At 47.6% G+C, this 18,463-nt stretch overlaps 1 pseudogene; it reads left to right on the top strand.

Annotated features, from left to right (window-relative positions):
* The first annotated feature begins 377 nt into the window (after window positions 1-377).
* On the top strand, window positions 378-13,598 carry LOC138994660 (proline-, glutamic acid- and leucine-rich protein 1-like; annotated as a pseudogene).
* Window positions 13,599-18,463: the final 4,865 nt, after the last annotated feature.

The following is an 18,463-nucleotide window of genomic DNA, read 5'->3' as shown; positions in this document are numbered from 1 at the left end:
GTAAAGTTTCTGTGTAAATGGCAGGAATATTTAACCAATGTCTGTTTTTAATCAAAACCTGTTTCCAACTAGGGAATGTTATAGCAATATTAGCAAATATCTATCTTTGCCAATAAAATCTGCCCCAATTCAACTGATAGGGAGAGGTATTTTGTTTGTTTGTTTGATGAGATCAGTGACACCCACACATGCTTTTTCCAGAAGGGTAATATTCCAGAAGGGTATTTAGAAATAAATGAACAAGATACTGAGCCCAACAGAGCCTGAGATGAACCCAGCGGTGTGTCCTCATAGTTGGGATCCTAGCTGCACCCAGGTTTCCTCAGGGGCTCTGGAAAGGGATCTGCTGGTGGAATCATGCACAGATATGGAGAGGCATGGGGGAGATGGTGAGCATTCAGCAGGTAAGATGGGCATTTGGCCAGTATTTGTCTGAAAAGGAGGCCAGAGTTGGAACCACATGCATCCACCTCTGTCCAAGACCCACCCAGGGTGGAGGGAGCTGGGCCCTTTGTTCTGAGCTCAGGCTTATGCAGTTCTGAGCCCAACCCTCATGCAAAATCGGGGAACTGATGTCCATGGAGTGGCAGATATTCCCCAATGTCCATGGCATTCAGAGCCCAGAGTTCAGGAATGTTCAGAATTCCAGGCCAAGGCTCCCACCTCTCCAACAGAGTTGGTCTGGGCATTAGAAATCCTGACATACTGGGCAGCTCCTGCCTGTTCCTCCGTATCTAGAGGTCAGGGGGCGCTTTGTTCTGGGACCCAGAAAGAGCACTAGCTATTTATTTATTTATTTATTTATTTTACTAAGAGGAATTTTTGTATTTTTTTATTTTATTATAGTTTACAGTATAACATATGTTTCCTTTTTCCCCCATGGACCCCTCCCCAGCCACTCCCACCCCACAGCACATGCCCTTACCCCCTCAGTGTCTGTGTGCATTGGTTCTGCTTTATGCATGCATACAAGACCTTTGGTTGATCTCTTACTCTCCCCCCGGACTCTCCACTGCCTTCCGGCTGAGGTTTGAGGGTCTGTTCGATGCTTCTCTGTCTCTGGATCTATTTTTGTTCATCAGTTTATGTTGTTCATTATATTCCACAAATGAGTGAGATCATGTGGTATTTATTTCTATCTGACCTAACGCACCCTGCACAATGTGGCTGCCCTCACCAACCACCAAGGATGTGTCACCGGAGATGGTGATGGCCACACTGCCCAACTTTCATCAGGCTTCTCTCCAGATGTCCATTACCTGGCAACTGGGCAGAGGTCAGCCCATTAGTTTGAGAGCCAGGTGGCCTGGTCCCTGAGGAAGGGGGCAGCTGTGAGGAGGTGTGGAGCTACAAACTGGGGTTCATAAGGCTCTCAGCTGCTTTTCTCTCTCCATCTCAGGTGGCTCTGGGCCAGCATGAGGAGGAGTATTTTTCAGGCCCTGAGCCCAAGGCTGTGCTGAAGAAGTTCAGGGAGGAGCTGGCTGCCCTGGATAAGGAAATTGAGATCCGGAATGCAAAGCTGGATATGCCCTACGAGTACCTGCGACCCAGCAGAGTGGAAAACAGTGTGGCCATATGAGCACCCTTGGCCCGTGGTTGTTTCAGCATCTCTTCCCCCAACCCACAGCCCCATCCCTTAGAGCTTTCAGTCTTCTGCTCCCAGCCAGGCCCCTTTCTATCTCCACCCACCATAGGGAGTCCCTTTTTCTTTTTGTGTGCCCACAGTGAACACACTGTACTCTAGACACATACCTAGGGGCCTCATTTTCCACTTATTCCTCCCTCTTTTCCTATTGTCATTCCTTCCTCCCTCATCACTGGGTTCTCCCAAAGGGCAGATAGTAGTCATATTTCTATAAATGGTTTCACTGGACTAGGGCAATAATACATATTACTCCACATGCTTATAATTTTGAGTTTAACTATAAAAAAGATATTTTAGGCTAGTGAAAGAAACGAAATTAGATAAAACTATCCTAAATCAAACACTGGCCAAAGAATCTACAATACGTCTTTTTAACTCGGTGGGATTTAACACGTCCTGAAGCCAGACACAACACAGGGCAGACCATGGACACGGCAGTTCTCAAGATTTTCACTTGTGGCTCACTTAGAAAATGACACTTGGAAGTAAAGTGGTGAAACCCAAGAAGCTGCTCCCAGCTGGAGGGATTTGGCCTTGGCGCTTCAGTCTGAGGGGCCCATATTTACAACCCATTTGCAGTTCACCAGCTGGGAGGCTCCAAATAAAAATAATGTACTGGGAAGATAGTAAAAATCTCATAGTTATTTTAATGAGGGACAACAAAGGAAACAATACACTCCAACTTCTGTATCTTATTAAATTTTGGAAAAATAAACTTGGAAGTTTCTTTCTTGTTTTCCCAAATATATTTTTATTGATTTCAGAGAAGAAGCTGCCTCCTGCACGCCCCCTACTGGAGATGGAGCTCACAACCCGGACATATGCCCGTACTCTGAATTGAACCCAGGACCCTTCAGTCTGTAAGCCGACGCTCCACTGAGCCAAACCTGCTAGGGCGGAAGTTTGTTTGTTAATATAATCATCTATGGATATATATATTTTAAACCTTTATTGTAGTTAATATTACAGATGTCCCTCATTTTCCCTCTATTTCCCCCCTCTACCTGGTTCCCATATCATCCCAGGCCTTAATCACCCTATTGTCTGTGAAATGGATTATTTCCAATTTGTCAATACTACCTCTGCGACCTGGTGCAAAGTCAATTTTTGAAACTTTATTTTTATTTTATTTATTTATTTATTCCAAGTCAATTTTTATAATGTGCTTTATGTGCCTGAAAAAATTTATATTCCAGACCAGCTTGTGTTGCTCAGTGGATAAGTGTTGACCTATGAACTCGGAGGTCACAGTTCAATTCTCAGTCAGGGCACGTGCCCCATTGTGGGCTAGATCCCCAATGGGGGATGGGAAGGAAGCAGCTGATCAATTATTCTCTCTTATCATTAATGTTTCTATTTCTCTCTCCCTCTCCCTTCTCTCTGAAATCAATAAAATAATTTTAAAAAATTTACATTCCAGGCTTTTTGGGAGCAGGGTTACATATTTCTCTGTTAGGTCAATCTTTGAATTATGTGGTTCAAATGATCTATAGTCTTATTGCCTGATCTATTTGTTTCTGGTGAGTGCACTAAGCTCTTCTTCTGCATTTGGGTAATTATCAATATTTTATAGTAATTCTTCCAGTTTTTACTCTATTTATTTTGAGTCAGGATATTTAGATGATAGAAGTTCATGGTTATTATCTCTTTAGTGGAGTGTTTTTTTAAAATCACGATGTATTGTACTTCTTTATTTCTCTTATTATTATTTTTGCCTTAAATTTTGTCTCATATTAGTATTGCTTTCTCTTAATATTTGCCTGGTCTTATTTTTTTATTTTCTCTATTTCAAAATTTCTCTGTCATTGGTAAGCAACATGTAGTTGGATTTAAAAAAAATCTAAACTGGTAGTCTGTCTGTTCTTTAACGGATGAGTTTAACTGCTAACCTTTTTGTGTGATTACTGCTATACTGTGTCTACCAACTTATTTATGTTTTTCTTTACTTCTGTTTTCCTACTTTTAAACTGTCTTTAGATGGTTAGGTGTTTTTTTTATTCCTCCCTACTCCCATTGACTTGGAAACTATAAAGTATTACTGTTCTTTTAGCAATGACCTTTATATTTTTTGACATTTCTATTTTGCTATTAATTATTATAAGAAAGTCAAAAGTTATTCACTATTTATTTCTCTATCAGATAATATACTTTACTCACAGAACCCTGATGTCTTATGGTCTAGAAATTATTATTTAGTAATTATACAGTAATTAAATAGAATTATTTAACAAACAAATTTGTCCATGTTTTTAAAATATATTTTATTGATTTTTTACAGAGAGGAAGGGAGAGGGTTAGAGAGTTAGAAATATCAATGAGAGAGAAACATCAATCACCTGCCTTCTGCACACTCCCTACTGGGGATGTGCCTGCAACCAAGGTACTTGCCCTTGACCGGAATTGAATCTGGGACCCTTGAGTCCGCAGGCACCCTCTATCCACTGAGCCAAACCGGTTAGGGCTGTCCATGTGTTTTTACCATTTTCCGAGTTGACCTTTGTTTCTTGCATGACACTCATTTCCTTTGATTTTACATCTTGTTGCTTAAGTACAATACCCGCCCTTGTTCCATTTCTGTTTGCTTTGGTTTCACATTTCCTTGTTGTTATGATTCATGTTATTTCTCCTTTATCCCTGTGGACCCTATATAACCAGAACAGTTGTTTGGTGGTTGCTCTATCACCCTACTTGGGCCTGGGTGAATTAGCCTCCTGAGAATTGGCTTTCTTTCTTAGTGTTAGACTTCCTCACGTCCTTTGGAACTTGGCTTTGTAGGATTATCTTGAATGAGAAGCCCACCCATCTCCCCTGCACACATTCACCTTTATAGTCATCTCCCACAGCCACCGAGGCCCCCATCAAAGGACCTGGTCTCGATGGGTAGTTAAGGCTCCAGTTCTCAGAGGGGATGGAAGAGGATGCACGTAAGAGCCTGGCTGGTGTCCCAGGGCCTGGCTGGAAGGCTGCACCTCCCTACCTCCACCTTCCGAGTCACAGAGCTTCGTGCGAACCCAACCCTGGGCCGGGGTGCATCACAGGTGTTCTTAACTCCTTTCTCAAGCGCCTGCCAGGCCCAGTGAGTTTGAATCAAAACCCCTGCCTTATGTGCAACACTTTTAGTCCTTGTACCCCACGGGCTAGAGCTCCCGGCAAGCTCTGCCTGCCTCTTGGCACCAATCCCAGCACACCTGCAGTTCAGCCAGCACCTCCTCTTGTTTTTTCTTCTATGTCGAGTCCAGAAAGATGTTTGCCTTGCTTTTGAAAATGGCTCTGCCTTATTCATTCTCACAGTTTATGTTTTATCTCTGAGTGCCATGGCTCAGAGGGAGAGCCCAAAGCATGAACTTCAATTGCCGTCTTGGCTGGAGGCTCCTGTACTGTTTAAACCATTTTCAGTTCCTTACAGAATATTAGCACTTACAACCTTAAACATCCTTAACTGATAGAGGCACCTATCTGATAAGGTTGTTTTGAAGATTACATGGGATTTTCCAATGTAAATGCTCTGTACACTGTCTGAAATAGAGTAAAGCTTTAAGAAGGCGATTGCTTTTATTGTTTTTATTATCTGCTCCCCACCCCCCACATACACACACACACACACATGCTTCTGCTCACTCTGGGTTCAGCTCAGCAGAACCTGTAGGCGAAGCTTTCTGTTGGGCTATATTAGCCCTTTTTTCACCAAATGTACTAGTTTCTTTTGACGTCTCTTCCTTTCTCTTTTCATGTTTCCTATTTCAGAATGAATGTTTCCTCAATTTCTAGAGGATTGTTTGGAAAGAACAGTCACCCACGAGTCCCAAGCCGTTGGCTTCAGCCCCTCCCATGCTACGCATGGCAGGACCCCGGGAAGACCATCCCTCCTGCTCCCCCGTGTGATTTCTGTGAGAAGCTCGAGGTGCAGCGCTTGGCACATTGAAACTCTGTGCAAAGCTGAGGAAATAATTATGTTCCAGTTTATGAAACAGTGCATTATTTTATCTCTCAGACACCATAGGACGTTGAAGGGAGTTTCTTGTTTTGGCTTTGGGCAAACTGGGTTTGAGCTGGGACCGGGGGCTGGAGGTTTGGGGATCAGGAAGGCCAGGAAGAGGACCTGAGTGGGCCCTCTCTTTTCTGGGAGGGGCTGAGAGGGGAAGCTGAGGATCTAACACCCCCAGGTGTGAAGCAGGGAGCTCGGGGCATGTTGAGATGGTGTCAGAGCATAAATGCTCTGAGTCCATATGTTCTTCTGAAATCTGCTGATGGCTACGCCAATTGTCAAAACAGGACCTAATTCTTGGAGTACTTACTCCTACTAGGTGTACTGGTTAATAATGGCAGATTTTGTAATCAAGGAAAACACAATAATTTCAACAGAAGCATCAAAAGTGCTTTATTCAAAGTAATATCCATTGCAAGCTACACATTTCCCCCATCTTTCAGGTAATTTGTGGGTACCATCCCAATAGAACTTTTCTTGTTTTGAGGCAAACCATTCAGAGACCCAATTTTCCACTTCTTCATAAGTTTTGAAGTACTGCTCAGAAAGTGCATGTGCCATCAATCAGAACAAGTGGTAATCTGAAGGAGGAAGGTCTGGTGAATATGGCAGGTGGATTAATACTTCCCTGGCAAGATCTTTTCACATGTCTTTCACTGGTTTTGAAGTGTGTGATAGTGTGTTATCATGAAGCAAAATTACTTTTCCCTGACTTCTGGCACATTCTGGTCATTTCAGGATCAAAGCGTGGTTCAAGTTGATTATTTATTATTCGTAGTGATCAGTATTAACAGTTTCACCTGGTTTTAGAAGCTCATAATACAACACATCTTCCTGATCCCACCAAACACAGAGCATTGTCTTCTTTCCAAAGCAATTGGCCTTGCAGTCGATGTTGATGGTTGACCTGGATCAACCCATGATTTTGTGCATTTGGGATTCTCAAAACAAATTTGCTTTTCATTGCCAGTCACAGTTTGATGAAAAAAGACTATCTTTTGTGCTGTTGAAGCAACATTTTACTGATGACTTTTCTGTTTTCCATTTGTCTTTTGTTCAGTTGATGTGGCACCCATTTTCCTTCCTTTAAAATCTTTCCCATTGCTTGTAAACAATCAGAAATTATTTGCTGAGCAACGTTTAAAATATTTCTGCAAGTTGTTTTTGAGTTTGACATGCATCTTCATCCAATAATGCTTGTAACTGTTGGTCTTCAAACTTTTTTGGTTGACCTGGACATTCATTGTCTTTCACATCGAAATCATCACTTTTAAAGCGTTTCAACCAGCGTTCACAATTATCTTAAGATGGAGCATGTTCACCATAAGCTTCCCAAAGTATAACTTTTTCTTCAAAAATAAAGTAATGAATTAAAACTTCCCTCAAATGCTCTTTTTTGGGCACAAAGTTTGACATTTTTAACATATATATATATATATATATATATATATTATTGAATTTTTTTACAGAGTGGAAAGGAGAGGAATAGAGAGTTAGAAACATTGATGAGAGAGAAACATCTCTATCAGCTGCCACTTGCACACCCCCTACTGGGATTGTGCCCGCAACCAAGGTACATGCCTCAGACTAGAATTGAACTTGGGGTCCTTCAGTCCCCAGGCTGATGCTCTATCCACTGAGCCAAACCGGCTAGGTGAAATTAGACATTTTTAAGCGTAAAAATATCTATGATATTAACACCTTCAGCAAATTTGACATATTAAGTTTTGAAGCTTGCTGTCCATACAACAAAATAGCATACTTATCAAATTGCATATATATCAACATATGTGTAACTCCATCTATTGAAAAAAAAAATCCTCATTATTAACTGATACACCTAGTAAATCCTGCTCACAGCACCAGGTGTGAGAGCACCCACTGCTCCATCCTGTCTGCTGGTCCAAGTGTAGGAGCATAGGTCCTGATCCTGTCCTACTATGCTAACTATCAGGGCTAGCGCAGTGCTTTCTGTGCCTGCGTCGATGGAGAACTGAAAGTGACAGTTGCCTGATTCTTGGTGTCTGCCTCCTTGTGATGAGGAAGGAGAAATAGCTAACGTTCATTAATCTGCAGCCGGTGTTGCCCAAAAACTCGAGCGTGATTTTTTTTTCAGTGAACTCATGACAAATCTGCATGTGAGGCGACCCAGGACTTTGGGGCAGCCCTGGATGAAACTTCCAGAAGGCCCCGCACAGCTCAGCGTGCCCACCTGCCAGACAGGGCACTCATGCTGTGAAAGGGGCCGCTGAGACCGAGAAAAGAAGGCCTGCTCCTGGAGAACAGGAGACTCTTTCCCCACCAGACAGGGAGGCTGAGGATGAGAGCTGACCTTCAGGATGTCTTTCTACTGTGAGAGCATAACTGCTTCCAGGCATGATACCCCATAGAATGTTTTGCTTCCTGTGTCTGCAGGAAAGAAAAAAAGGCAAGGGCTTAGATTCTGCTGCTGGGAAGGGACAGGGTGGATGTCTCTGGCCCTTGGAGCTGACTCACCAGCCTTTTCCTCTTTTCCACAACCCAGGGCAAGCTGGCCTCATTCTTCCCTGTCTCGGGTGGATTCCTTGAGCCCTCAGCTGCAGCAGGTAAAGGAAAAGGAGGCAGATGAAAAGCGTGGGCATGAGTTGGAGCTTCTCTTCTCATTCTTAGCATTTCTCTCTCTCTTTAAAAAATATTTTTATTCATTAAGAGAGAAAGGGAGAGAGAGATAGAAACATCAGTGATGAGAGAGAATCATTGATTGGCTGCCTCCTGCACCCCTCTACTGGGGATTGAGCCCATAATCCGGGCATGTGCCCTGACAGGGAATCGAATTATGACCTCATGGTTCATAGGTTGATACTCAACCACTCAGCCATGCCAACCAGACAGCATTTCTCTCCTGGTACTGCTTGGACCACGTTCCCACTTCCCTTCCTGTTGGCATACTCAAGAGGCACAAGATCTTTGTCCTTCTGCCCCATAGTCCCTTTTCTATGTTCCTAGAGCTGTCTGTGATCTCCTTGTCTTGGCATTGGTGGCGCTGGGGGTGTCTGGCTGGGCTGGATTCCCATCTGACCAAGCTTCTGACCTTTCTTCTGCAGTTGGCGTGTGAGTGTTATTCCCGGCTGCCCTCTCTCGGGGCTGGCTTTTCCCAGGGCTTGAAGCACACTGAGAGCTGGGAGCAGGAGCTACACACCTTGCTGGCCTCATTGCACAGTCTGCTAGGGGCTCTCTACAAGGGAGCAGATCCAGGTAGGGAGCATGGCTAGTAGGCAGTGGCAGAGTGGTTGGGGGATGTGGCAGCAGGGAACCAGTAGGGTGGCCCAGAGAGTGGGACAGTTGATTTCTAGGCAGAATGGTGGGTCATCCACCAGAAATGAAAAGGGAGGGGACGGACAAGCCCTGGAGTGAGAAGCTGCTGTGTTTACATCCAGCTCCTGTGCAGTATGAAGGCCCTGGGGTGGAGATGCTGTTCTCCCTCGAAGATGCTGATGCGCATAACCTTTTCCGTCTTCGGCAAAGGTTTTCCGGTCTGGCCTGCTGCCTGGGGCTCATGCTCAGGTGAGTGAGTGCTGGAGGGAGCATGGGCTGGAGGGGGAGGGATTGATCTGGGGTGTGTTCCACATCATGAAGAAGGAGGTTGAGGTGGGCCAGTCATGCTGGGGAACCTGTGCTGAGGACCTCCCTGCTCTGATTCTCTCCAGCTCTGAGAGTTTGTGGCTCCCGTGTCCATCCCTGTGCAGGAAATCCTGGATTTCATCTGCCGGACCCTCAGCATCAGTGTCAAGAATATTGTAAGTGATGTTTGTCCTCCGTTCCCAGTCCTTAGGACCCAGGGCAACCAGGAAAGTAGTGTGGGATCTGAAGCTCCCCAAATGATGTCATCCCTGAGGTGTCTGGCCAGCGCCTTACTTCTGTCCGATTGTCATTATTCCTTGTGGTTCTCCCGACACATGCACGGAGTGGGTTCTCTCCCCTGGTGCGAGGACACCTGTGGCACATGCTTCGAGGGGAGGGCAAGCACGGGGGCCAGCCAGACATTGCCGAGAGGCAGCCATCCTCCCCTCATTCTCCTTCCGGGCTCTGTTTTATAGGATGGGGGTTTGACCTTGTTGGGAGAGGTGGGCCGGGGTGGGTTCCTTACATGTGTGTCCATATGTATTTAGTCACACACATCCCCGTCTCCCTTTCCCTCTGTGTCTCACTTCCCTGCTCCTTTTGCCAATTTCATTCTGCAGAGCTTGCTTGGAGATGGTCCCCTGCGGTTGTTGCTGCTGCCTTCTATCCACCTGGAAGCCTTGGACCTGCTGTCTGCGCTCATCCTTGCGTGAGTGGACTAGGCAGAGTGTGATGAAGGGACTGGGACGTACCGGGAATGGAGGTCACTGTGTGTGTCTTCGCCCCCAGGTGTGGAGGTCGGCTCCTGCGCTTTGGAGCCCTGATCAGCCGCCTGCTTCCCCAGGTCCTCAATGCCTGGAGCATTGGTAGGGATACTGTCTCTCTGGGCCAGGAGAAGCCTTACAGGTGACCATCAAGGATGGGGATCAAGGGGAGAGGGTGGTGAGGCCATGCAGGTGGGCTGGGAGCTGAGGGAGGAGAGGCATTCATAAGCCGCCCTGCTCACTCCACAGTGCCATGCGGACCAAGGTGTACGCTGTGTTAGAGCTGTGGGTGCAGGTGTGCGGTGCCTCGGCAGGTGTGCTTCAGGCAGGAGCCTCAGGAGAGGCCCTGCTCACCCACCTGCTCAGTGACATCTCCCCGCCAGCCGAGGCCCTGAAGGTGAGTGAGGCTCTGCCCACACTCCTGTGCCAGGACTTTCATCCTGCACACCTGGTCCATGTGAACCTCCTCATTCAACACCGTCCCCTCACTCTGTCCTGCCTTCCTGTTTGCCTGTGAGTGTGATTTATGTTTCCCTTCGCCAACAGGTGCACAGTCCCTGGGGCAGCCCTGATGGCAGTTTGCAGACCGGGAAGCCCAGTGCCCCCAAGAAGCTAAAGCTGGACATGGGGGAGGCTGCGACCCCTCCCAGCCACCGCAAAGGGGATAGCAATGCCAACAGCGATGTGTGTGCAGCTGCGCAGAGAGGTGGGTGAGGCCTGTGCCCTGCACCTTCCGAGTGCTGGGATGGCTGGGGCTCTAGCCCCAAACCAGGCACTGAAGTAGAGGGTGTGGATAAAATGCAGAACCAGCTGAAAACCTTCAAGAGAGGCCAAAGGAGCAGAAGCAGCCATGCAGCTCCCAGGGCTGCGGCAAAATCTTGGATCTGGGCAGGGGAGGGGCGTGTGCTAGTGTTGGGTCGTTTATATTGCCCCCAGGGTCTCATTTTTCTTGTTGCATATCCTCTGCACCTGCCAGGACAGCTGTAGCGAAGGGTGAAGCCCTGCTTTGTGGTGCTTACATTCCCTTCAGGCAGGCGGCTCACTGGGGTTTCCTCCCAACACAAGTGCTCATTGGAAGCAGAAGTATAGTCAGTGCCTGTGTGGTTAGTGGGTGACTTTCCTTGGGATTCCCTGTATTTCACTGCCTGTCACCCCAGCCATGTGAAGAGGAGAGCCAGTGCTTCTCAGACATATAAGTGCACATTTACAGTGCACCGACATCATCCGCAGCCCTGTGCAGCGCGATCCTCATTTCATGGTGGAGAAAGGAGCTCAGAGCAGTTAAGTGACTTGCCTGAACCTCCTGCTGCAGAAGCCCTTCTCTGTCCTGTTAGTAGCAGGTCTCTTAAACACTGTTCTTCTTCCCAGGCCTCAGCCGGACCATCCTCATGTGCGGGCCACTTATCAAGGAGGAGACTCACAGGGTTAGTGGAGCCTGGTCCCCATGGAGATTGGGGTGGGGCCACTGCCTGTCCCTGTGAGGGCTGTGCCCCTGGGGAGCGTCCATTGCAAGTTGGGAGGGGGCCCTGGAGAAGGGTTGAGTCGTCGAGGTGGTGTCTCTACCTGTGCCCTGCGTCCTTTTCAGAGGCTGCACGATCTGGTCCTACCCCTCGTCATGGGTGTCCAACAGGGCGAGGTCCTAGGCAGCTCCCCATATACCAGCTCCCGCTGCCGCCGGGAACTGTACCGTCTGCTGCTGGCTCTGCTGCTGGCGCTGGCGCCTTCTCCTCGCTGCCCACCTCCTCTCGCCTGTGCCCTGCAAGCCTTCTCCCTGGGCCAGAGGGAAGACAACCTTGAGGTAACTGCAGACGGACCAAGTCCATCTCTTTGGTTTGAGGGTTCTCTTGTTTCTGAGCTGGCAGGCTCTCCTCTCTGGTACCATAGCACCCTGTATTCCCGATGCTCACACTTGCTTCCTCTTCCTTCCTCAGGTCTCTTCCTTATGCTCGGAAGCACTGGTGACCTGCGCTGCTTTGACCCATCCCCGGGTTCCTCCTCTGCAGTCCAAGGGCCCCACCTGCCCCACACCTGCTCCAGTTCCTCCTCCTGAGGCCCCATCTCCCTTCAGGGCCAAGCCCTTTCATCCCCCGGGCCCCATGCCCTCAGCTGGCCCTGTGCCCTCGGTGGGTCCCCTGCCCTCAGCAGGCCCCGTGCCCCCGGCAGGCCCAGTGCCTCCAGCACGTCCTGGACCTCCAGCCACAGCCAACCACTTAGGCCTCTCTGTCCCAGGCCTGGTGTCTGTACCCCCCCTCCCCCCAGCTCCTTCCTGGCCCTGAGAAGCACCTGGCAGGCTCAAATGAGGACCCCATCCTGGCTTCCAGTAGCACTCCCCCACCTGTGATACCCCCAGATGAATCTTTTTCGGGGAGAGTGCCCAGGCCAGCCTTTGTCCACTATGATAAGGAGGAGGCATCTAATGTAGAGATCTCCTTGGGAAGCGACTCTGATGACAGTGTGGTGATCGTGCCTGAGGGGCTGCCGCCCCTGCCACTCCCACCCCCCTCAGGCAGCACCCCACCCCCTGTTGCCCCAGCTGGGCCACCAGCAGCCTCCCCTCCTCTACCAGCCAAGGAGGAGCCTGAAGAGCTTCCTACAGTCCCAGGGCCTCTCCCTCCACTCCCACCCCCTCCTGTTCCTGGCCCAGTGACACTCCAACCACCGCAGTTGGTGCCTGAAGGAACTCCTAGTGGGGGAGGACCCCCAGCCCTGGAAGAAGCTATGCCATCACAGCAGTGATGAGGAGGAGAAGGAAGAGGAAGAAGAGGAGGTAAAGGAGGAGAAAGAGGAGGAGAAGGAAGATTTTGAGGAGGAAGAAGAGGATGAGGAAGAGTATTTTGAAGAGGAGGAAGAGTTTGAGGAGGAATTTGAGGAAGAGGAGGGTGCATTAGAGGAAGAAGAAGAGAGATGGAGGAGGAGGAAGAGGAGGAGGAGGAGGAAGGAGAGTCAGAAGAGGTGGAAGAGTTGGAGTTTGGCTCCGCAGGAGGGGAGGTAGAAGAAGGAGGACCTCCACCCACCAGCCTGCCTCCAGCTCTGCCTCCCCCCGAGTCCCCCAAGGTGCAGCCTGAGCCAGAGCCAGAGCCTGGGCTACTGTTGGAAGTGGAGGAGCCGGGGCCTGAGGAGGAGCGTGGGGCCCCTGAGGTGCTCCCCTCCCAGGAGGAGCTGGAGAAGGAAGGGGGAAGCCCCCCAGCGGGGCCACCTCCTCAAGAGCTAGTGGAAGAGGAGCCCTGTGCTCCTCCGCCAGCCCTGTTGGACGAGGGGACTGAGGGTGGGGGTGATGAGGTCCCTCCCCCCACCAGAGACATCTGCAGCTGAGGAAATGGAGACGGAGATGGCCCCTCCCCAGGAAAAGGTGAGTGGGCCAGGCTGGGAGGGCATCTCTGGGTGGGGAAGGTGGGGCGGGGCGGGCTGGAGGAAGAGGGGGTTGCTTGTGTTAGGGAAGGGCTTTGCCCAAGTCTGACCCGCTCCTGTATGTGTGTGAGACTGTTTTGAATCACGTCTTTGTCCCTCAAAGGAGCAGGATGACACAGCTGCCATGCTGGCTGACTTCATTGCTTGTCCCCCTGATGACGAGAAGCCACCACCTGTCACAGAGCCTGATTCCTAGCTGTCTCCTACAACCCCACTCGTGTCCAATAAAGTTATGTACTTCGGCATCGACTGCTGCTTCTGCCTTTTGCCACAACTGTGTCCCCCCTTCTATCCCTTGCCTTCATCAGCACCTCCCTGGCAGGAATTTGGCAAGTTCATCCCAGGCCTTCTGACCCGTTCTTGAGGTTTGGACATTCCTGGTCAGTGTCTGATCCCTTTAAGCAGTTGCATATCCTAGGCCTTGCCGGGGTGCATGTGTGAGCAGGAACCTAGAGGAGTAGACGTGAGGGCATTGAAATCTATGGGCTGGAGGTAGGTGCCCCCTGGTTCTTTCACTCAGTCCATTGAAGGGTGAACATTAGGAAAGGGCCTTGGAAATGCAGAAAAGGGAGTGACTTCCCAGCTGGGTGTATTCTGAGGAGTGATGTTTGAGCTGATTTTGGGAAACTTAGGGGTTTTAAAGTTTCCCTCAACTTGTTTTTTCAAAAATTTCAAGCCTGCAGAAAAATTAGAAGAATGGAACAGTATAATACCTTTGCATGGGTTAATCAATTGTTAACATTTTCTCATGTTAGTGTTTATAATGTCTGTATCTGCATATAGACTTGTATTTATATTTGTAAATCTGTCTGTAGTCAATACACATTTATATGTGCACACATTTTTTTTGTGTATGGGGCCATGTAAAAACTTGCAGACATCATGACCCTTCACCTCTAAGTTCTTCAACATTAACTCCCAGGGTTAAGACATTTTTCTACATAATCACAGTACCACTATCAGACCTAAGAAAAGTCACAGCAATAAAATGTTACATGTACTATATTGTGAGATTCAAGTTTCCTATTTATCTCTAAAATGTTTTAAATATATTTTATTTATTTTTTTACAGAGAGGAAGGGAGAATGATAGAGAGTTAGAAACATCGATGAGAGAGAAACATCGATCAGCTGCCTCCTGCACACTCCCTACTGGGGATGGGCCCACAACCAAGGTTCATGCCCTTGACTGGAATCGAACCTGGGACCCTTGAGTCTGCAGGCTGATGCTCTATCCACTGAGCAAAACCGGTTAGGGGTCTAAAATGTTTTTGATAGCTGTCTCTCCCCCACCCCCATCCCCCACCCTTTGATTTAATTTCAAGGGTGTTATTAGGTGGAGAGGGCCATTTAAAGGTTAAGGATCATTGCAAGGATAGGTGTGAGGTGGGAAACTCGTGTAATAGTGATTTTTCAAAAATAAAGAACCTTAATTCTAGAAACTGGGTAGGTAAAGTTGACATTGACCCTGAGGAAGTGGCTAGAACAGAAAGTTTTAAAGTTTACACTATATTGTGAGAGGATAACATATTCAGGGTTCAGAATCCAAGAGAGACAAAACGTTAGTTGAAAAGTTTCACCATGTTGCTCTGTCACCTAGAGAACCCAGTATGATCAGTTTTTATCTCTTCGAGAGACAATGTAGCATATATAAGCAATTAAATATAAAAATTCAGAAACCAAGATGGCGGCATAGGTAAACACCAGAAATTGCTGCCTCGCACAACCACTTCAAAAATACAACTAAAAGACAAAACAGACATCATCCAAAACCACAGGAAGGCTGGCCGAGTGGAAATTCTACAACTAGGGAAACAGAAAAGCATACCACAACTCAGAGGAGGTGCGGAACTAAAGTGCAGAGGTACAGAGGCGCACACGGAAAGGGCTGGCAACTGAGGACGCGGTTGTCTTTTTCAATCGGGAGGGAGACACAAGCTCCTGATTTCTCTGAACACCAGTTCCAGGTGAGTCTCTGGGGACCCAGACTCATACGGGGAGAAACTGGACTGTCTGGCATCGGGCAGAACTTGAGGGTGCCATTCTCTCAGAGGTGCCTGCAGTGATTACTGTGGAACATTGAGACTCAGGGCATCTTAGGGAAGGACTGAGGATCAGCCATAGCTGTTTGCTCCACCCTGTTGATTCCCTGAGACCCCGCCCCACCCAAGCTGTGAGCAGAGGCTTTTGCATATGAATGGGCTGGCCCTTTGCAATCTAAAATTACCTAACTAAATGCAGCTGGGTCAGAGAGACCCAGAATATCCAAAAGAAGGCCCAAGGCCCCACAGCAGCTTGCATTGCTTCACAGCTGGGCCTCATCTGGGCACTTCCAAACTCCAAACAAAGAAGAGGAATCTGCAGATCTCTCCATAGCTCCTGCTGGGTAGCCTCAGGCAGAGGCTAAATTAGCACCTCCTTAGAGATCCAAGAGCCAGTGTACCCAGTGGTCAGAGTGGACCATCCAGATTGCAACTCCTCAGATCCATAAGGGACACACTCAGGAGGCAGACTCAGTGAGCACCAAAGCCCCACTGAAGCAAATCTTGCCCCAGAAGGATGTCTCCAGCACAGAAGTTCTCCCACTGCAGACACAGCTGATTCTCACAGCCAATTGGCCTGGAGGTCAATTCCTCCCAGTGATACCTACAACAATCAAGGCTTAACTACAACAAGACTGTGCATAAAGCCCACAAAGGGTGTACCAAGAGTGTCCACCTCAGGTAATTGGGGAGGCTGAGGCACTGGGCCCTATAGGACACCTAGCACACAAAGCCACTCTACCAACACAAGGAAGCAGCCAAATGCAGAGATAAAGAAACAGGTCACAAATGACAGAAATGGAGGAGAGAAAACTACTGGATATCAAGTTCAAAACCATGGTTATAAGGTTTTTCAAGAATTTTCTAGAAACCGCTGATAAATTTAGTGAGATCCTCCATAAGTCTAGTGAGATTCTCGAGAATATGAAAAAGGACCAACTAGAAATTAAGCATACACTGACTGAAATAAACAATAGTATACAGAGATCCAACAGTAGACTAGAGAATCCCAAGAATCAAGCCAAAGATTTGAAATACGAAGAAGCAAAAAACACCCAACCGGAAAAACAAAGAGAAAAAAGAATCCAAAAATATGAAAATAGTGTAAGGAGCCTCTGGGACAACTTCAAGCATCCAAAATATAGGAGTGCCAGAAGAAGAGAGAGAGCAAGATATTGAAAATGTATTTGAAGAAATAATGACAGAAAACTTCCCCTTCCTAGTGAAAGAAATAGACTTACAAGTCCAGGATGCTCAGAGAATCCCAAACAAAAGGAATTCAAAGAGGACCACACCAAGACACATCATAATTAAAATGCCAAGAGCAAAAGACAAAGAGAGAATCTTAAAAGCAGCAAGAGAAAAACAGTTAGTTACCTACAAGGGAGTACTCATACGACTGTCAACTGATTTCTCTATAGAAACTATGCAGGCCAGAAGGGAGTGGCAAGAAATATTCAAAGTGATGAATAGCAAGAACCTACAACCAAGATTACTTTATCCAGCAAAGCTATCATTCAGAATTGAAGGTCAGATAAAGAGTTTCACAAATAAGAAAAAGCTAAAGGAGTTCATCACCACCAAAACAGTATTATATGAAATGCTTAAAGGTATCCTTTAAGGAGAGGAAGAAGACAAAAAAGGGAAAGATAAAAATTATGAACAACAAATACATATCTAGTAACAAATTAATCTAAAAATCAAGTGAATAAATAATTTGATTAACAAAATAAACTGGTGAATATCGTAGAATCAGGGCCATAGAAAGGGAGTGGACTGACAATTCTCAGGGGGGAAGTTGTGTGGGAGGTGCCGGAAGAGACTGGACAAAAATCATACACCTATGGATAAGGACAGTTGGGGCTAAGGGCAGAGGGTGGGGTGGAAACCGGATGGAGGGGAGCTATGGGGGGAAAAAAGAGGAACAACTGTAATAATCTGAACAATAAATATTTAATTTTAAAAAATCCTTTTATTTTTCACAAGATGGTAGTATGTTATCACTTAATTAATATGTCAGTTTCACTAAGTTGTGGGTTTCAGTAAATATTGAGTATCAATTAGGTACTTGGCACTGATTTCTCATTAATATATGTATTTTTAAATAATGATTGGCCCATAGGAGGTTACAATGATAGTAGGAAGAGGAAGGAAGTGACAAGGCACCTGTACCCTGTTTCCCCCAATGGTTACATCTTACATGATTAATGTACAATATTAAAACCAGGAACATGTTGTTGGTATAGTTATTGGCACTTGTCTTACAACAGTAGAGCAGTGAATGAAACAAAGTCCTTGTTGTGTGTGGGGTAGACAACATTGAAGACATTGAAGCATGCAGCAGACTGACATATTTCAGAGTGAAGGGGGAATGGGGGAAGAGATTAACCAAAGACTTTATAAGCATACTAGAGGCCCAGTGCACGAAATTCGTGCAAGGGAAGGGTCCCTAGGCTTGGCCAGTGATCAGGGCCAATCTGTGGGGTGACTGGCAGGGCAATTGGGAGGGGGGCCTCTGCTGGCACCTGCCTTGGAGGCAACCAGCGGGGTGATTGTGGGGTGGCCCTGGCCCACTCACTGGCTGGCCCAGCCCCTGCCACTACCCGCTTGCCAGCTAGCCCCCCCCCAACACTGCTGCCGCTGGTTGCCTCCATCTGCAGGGGAATTGGTGGGGTGATCGGGGGAGCGGGGTGCCACACTGGCACCTGCCTTGGCCTGCTTGGGGCCTGCAGGCTGGGGGCAGCTCCTGCATTGGATATCTGCCCCCTGATGATCAATGCATGTCATAGTGACCAGTCATTCCACTGGTCATTTCACTGTTCAGTTGATTTGCATATTAGGCTTTTATTATATAGGACTAGAGGCCCGGTGTACAAAAATTTGTGCACTCGGGGGGAGAGGGGTCCCTCAGCCCGGCCTGTGCCCTCTCGCAGTCTGGGACCCCTCGGGAGATAACGACCTGCTGGCTTAGGCCTGCTCCCGGGTGGCAGGGGGCAGGCCCAATCTCTAGGTGCAGCTCC

This window comes from Myotis yumanensis, unplaced genomic scaffold (assembly GCF_028538775.1).
Source record: "Myotis yumanensis isolate MYYU_CA2020_CCGP unplaced genomic scaffold, mMyoYum1.0.hap1 SCAF_16, whole genome shotgun sequence".
In the NCBI taxonomy this organism is placed as follows: domain Eukaryota; kingdom Metazoa; phylum Chordata; class Mammalia; order Chiroptera; family Vespertilionidae; genus Myotis; species Myotis yumanensis.
Note: the sequence above shows the minus strand (reverse complement) of the source record. Positions and strands in the feature narration are given on the sequence as shown.